Here is a 5,076-nt window from a genome sequence, read left to right on the forward strand (position 1 = left end):
TTTGTTGGAGGAAATTTTTTAAAACTACTATATGAAGTTCATGATCATAGACTAGAATGAAAAAAGAAGGTGAATTGAGCTATCTAGTTGTTGGTAAACAAATTTGTCATTGTGATAGTTACTTCTAAAACTGACCCTATTCGCCTTGTGAACAATGACAATTGTGCCAATAGTTGGAGAGATTGAAACCGATCATAACCAGATTACAATCTTCCTCTATGTTTGAGAGGGGCAACTCCCTCGTAATATAGATTTTTTTATTTTTCAAATAAAGATGATTACAACTTAAAATATAAAAAGGAAACCATTGATAGCAAATGCACCACATGACTTCAATGTTTCCATAAATCAATGTAAATTGCTAATGAAAACAAACAAGAACTATGCTTGAGAGCTATCATCAACACAATGCTAATTCAGTGATTCGTGAATATTTACACCATACCATGAAAATATTCAAATTGATGAATCAACAATTCAGATTCAGTAGAAAGGAGAATGCAAAATGTACTATCTTTTATTTCTTAGCACCAAGAACATAAGAAATGACTGACTACAAGAACAACAATTGCACACTCTTTCCAAAAATTGCGTTGTTAAACATAAGTGTTCCCTGTCGCCAGTCCAAAAAGTCCCTTGTCACATTGAGATTCAAAAATTTATATGTCATTCTGGTTCAACTAACTTTTTGGGTTCGTAACCACTCGAAAAGTTAGAGCTTGGATGGTAATAATCTCTTTTCCAACCAACTCCAATTTTCACAAAATAAAAGTGAAAATCTTAACTTATAAGTCACAATAAGTTACACAAGTCACTTTTACAAAAAGAAAAGTAGTAACTAGTAATTTTGAAGTTATGAATTAGATTGAATTGCGTTATCCAAATTCATTTACTTATTCCATACTTGTGACTCACAACATATATTTTCTTGTAAAGTAATGGATATAACAACAAAAAAGATAGGATATTAATATTGTTTGAAGTGCAAACATATCTTGTTGTGATCCCATTTGATGAAAATTTATCTTTGAATACATGTACTTTAATCAAGTGTGTTGACCATCTTCTCTTCTTCATGAACCACATCTAAGGTTGAATATGTTCACTTTACAAAATCCATAATTTCAATCATTGTAACCATAGATTCTGACGTGTGTTCTGTAAGGCATATTGTTAAATAAATATACTAGTGCTTTCCTGTCAGGAAGAATTGTTTTGCGATGTCCCAAATATCTGCAGTGACCCTCAACAGCACGTGCCATGTTGCCAAAGTGCGTAGGGACAAAGACATCACTTTCTACTGAGACGACATAATCCAAAGCAACCATTTGAGTTGCATGTGATACAAAAGGTGCCAACTCTTCTTTAGATGTTAAAGTCTCCTTTTCAATCAAATTTGGAAACTGAGAGTCAAGCTTAGCCATGCGAGCATCACCACCATAGACCTCTCCTGCAGCTATGTATATTGGTGTGCTTTGTGGATAGCCGAGGGCCTGGAGGAAAATACCAATCTCCTTAGGGGTTAATGGACATAGGCCTTTAGCTCTTTGTTCTATGGAATTTATCCCTTTGACCTTCCAATATGGGGTGCTCTCCCTGATAGCTGTTAGCTCATCAGTATCAGCAGTTGTGAGACCATAAGTACAACCACTGAAAGCCAGCATATCTTTCTCGTAGCGTAAAGGCAAGGCAATGTATGGCCCATAAGCTCTCGTCCTTTTTACTAATAATTGTCCCATTACTTCTATGAGTGGGGCGAATCGGAGAGCATCATAATGGACTCGGCAACGCAGCTTCTGGATGTCTGGGGTTAAGTTATTATTTGCAAGACATGGATCTGATTCGGCTACTCGAATCGCTCTGAATTCTTGCCACAAAGGAGCTATTTCTCTCCTGATAATATTCAACACCAGACCAGCTTCAAAAGTGTTTTACTGCTTTGGTAGCTGATGCGAGCTCCTTTGGAAGTTTTCTTACAATTCTGACGTCATTCACCAGAGTATTTATGAAGTACTCCTCATCAAAAATATCAGAAAAATTGCTCCAGTTTCGCCAGAATGATTGTTTGTCTAGCTTTGGAATTGTTATTAATAATTCATGCCACAGCCACCATATCGCATGGTTCAAAATTTCACCTTGGTGGATGCTTCCATAATTTCCAATGCTTTCAATGCATTGTGTCAAACATTTAGCTGCATTCTCCACCCACGGCTTGTTAAGGTATTTGTTCAAACCATTGCTGCATTGTGTCAAACACTTGGGACAACTTTCCTTGCCTGCGGCCAGCTCACGTGCTTTACCTGCGGTTGGAATTGAACCGTTCGTGTGCCTTGTTTTGTGTAGTCAACACCATATTACTGCAATGTGCTAAGCAATCCTCGTGCTACTCTGTGCTTCCATTAGCTATCGCCGCTGTAGAAGGAAAAAAAAGAGGTTTTGCTGACAGTTCGTGTGTGTTGTCTTGCACTTGCGGCTTTATACACTTGCAAGCTTTGATCAAACAGTTCATATACCTTGTCTATAGCTCCATGAAATACCGCAGCTTGGCTGGGATTTAACATGCTCTGTCACGAGTTAGAGATTCAGCTTCACATATGCCGCCTGCAATTTCTTGAGAGCATAATGTCAAAAAGTTCATGTGCCCTGTTATTCGGCTTTACATCTTCTACCTCCTCTGCTACTGCTATGAATCACCCCTTGCCAACTACTTGTAAGAGAGGGGCATGCACCAATGTCTTGTATGCATACTCTTACAGAGAGAGTGTAGTCCCAAGCTTCAGGCTTAGGTTGGCTCTACCATGCTTGCTTCATGTTGTCATTACCATTCTTTGGCTGAGCTTTACCGGTCCCCCTCCATCTCTTTTATTAATTCTCATTCCCAATAGATGGTTGTTTAAAAGTTGGAGTTTGAGTTGGGAAGTTCAGATTAGGATTAGGTTAAAATGTTAGAGTATGTAGTGAGAGAGTATTTTAGTATGTAGAGAAAGAAAGTTTGTGTGAGAGAAGGCAACCCAAATTCAAACTTCTCTCTAAAAGTTTTTGTATGTAGAGAGAGGTACTACGAGGAGAGAAAAAAGGTTTTGAAAAGAAAGAAAATAATCTCTCTCTATCTCCCTATAGTTAATTTAATTAACTCTCTTTCAAAAAACATCTAGGTAACACTAGTCAAAATTTAAATTTAAATTTAACTTTCTTAAAGTATGAAGGTGAGCCTAACTTGAATTCAAATTTTCAAAAAGAAGAGGATTAGTCCATGGCTACCAAGTAATAGGGGGAAAAAATTACATTGGGAAGTGGTAAAAATTAAGTGGCTAATGGCTATATTGAGGTACATTCATGGATAATTGTGAGAAATAAGTAGTAAGGTGACTATATGTAACACAATGTAGACAAAGGATAGTAGATGATTCTAATTTCTTAACAAGATTATAACATTTGTCACTCAAATTATACACAAAACTAAATGACAAATAAGATACACGTCAATTTCACATTATTGTACTTGCCGTAGGCAAAGTACCAGTTTGAACAATTTTTGAATTAGTTTTGAACATACCAACCAATCAAATTCAATTATTTTTTATTGATTTCAATTTTTCTTAAATTTGCATATTTTGTATCAATTAAATATATTATGAAAAATGATTTATCTTCACTATAATTGGTTCAATTCATTGGGTGTTGTAGGACCCCTTTTTTCGGACCTCCCTCCATATTCCATTTTTAATGGCAAGATTATGGGAAATTTATGTGTAAATAAAGATATGTGCTTACTAAAATTAAATATTATTACTTGATTGCCTTAAATTTTTCTACATCTCCATATTGCTCCAAGATTTTAGTCTTATCAATATTCATTTCATATGATGAAAATATTTATGATTAGAATTAAAATTATTACTTAATTATTATGATCTACCTAAATTATTTAAATAACTAGATTCTACTAAGCTTTCTCAAATTTTAAATTTTATCTAAGTTATATTAATTTAACTAAATTTTTACCACAAAATTTTCATTCAACTACCATACTAAAATACTCAAACTAAAGCCAATAGTGGCATGTTGTGATGGTTAAATTGTTGAGTTGTTAACCTTGCCATCAAGGTTCAAATCTTATGGGGATGAGGTCCCCCGTTTGTGGCCTTACTGGTTCATAGCTCCAGGTCAAAGCATTTACCCCTCTTTAAAATATATATATATATACTCAAACTAAAAGTTGTAAGTTAGAAAGATATTGTGATATTAATATAATTTTCAATTAAAATTTAAATAATAGCATATTCATTAAATCAAAAAAAAAATTAAATTAAATTGAATATACATTGACAATTAATTTCTTAAATAAAAAGATATATACAAGAAATGGATATAAAGAAATGTATCCAAACTTATCTTCTAATCACTTTATTTTTTAATAAGCATTTGAGTGATGGGAAAATTTCTTCAAACACACTACAAAACTATTTATTTATTTATAAAATATGACAATGTTAGTTATTATCACTAAAACTATAACGGCAAGTATTAGCTACTATGTGGCACTTGTTATAACAAGAGTTGATTGTAAAATTTGTCACTTAATATATTTCTTCAAATTGTACACAAAAATAAATGACAAATAAGATACACATGTCAATTTCACGTTATTATAACAAGAGTTGTGTGATACAACTGAATTCGCCTATTGCAATTGTGGATTAAGATAGAAATGAAAAATGCTTTCATGAATTTCATAAAATGTTTGGTGTATATATTATTGAATTTTTTTATCAATAAATTTTACATAATAATTGTATATGAAATTAAAAGTTTAGATATATATTTTTAGTAAATATTTTATAAAGAAATAAAATGTTAATTTCTTAAAGTGTAATTTTATTATGGTTTATAATATATAGACATATGACTATAGTTGTATGTTAAATTGTATAAATATTAGTTAAGTTTTATTAAAATTAAAATTTCATAAAAATAATCATTCTTTAATTTTAATTTATCTTAAAAATACATACACAATAGAAAATATCATTCTTAGAGAATATATAAAGTATAATGTACAAATATTTTAAATTT

General features: G+C 32.3%; 1 pseudogene; it reads right to left on the minus strand.

Annotated features, from left to right (window-relative positions):
- Positions 1-1,124: 1,124 nt before the first annotated feature.
- LOC149568838 (O-fucosyltransferase 7-like) lies at positions 1,125-2,119 on the minus strand (annotated as a pseudogene).
- Between the last annotated feature and the right edge of the window lie 2,957 nt (positions 2,120-5,076).

Source organism: Cupressus sempervirens, chromosome 3 (assembly GCF_028749045.1).
Source record: "Cupressus sempervirens isolate cs-2001-9-10 chromosome 3, ASM2874904v1, whole genome shotgun sequence".
In the NCBI taxonomy this organism is placed as follows: Eukaryota; Viridiplantae; Streptophyta; class Pinopsida; order Cupressales; family Cupressaceae; genus Cupressus; species Cupressus sempervirens.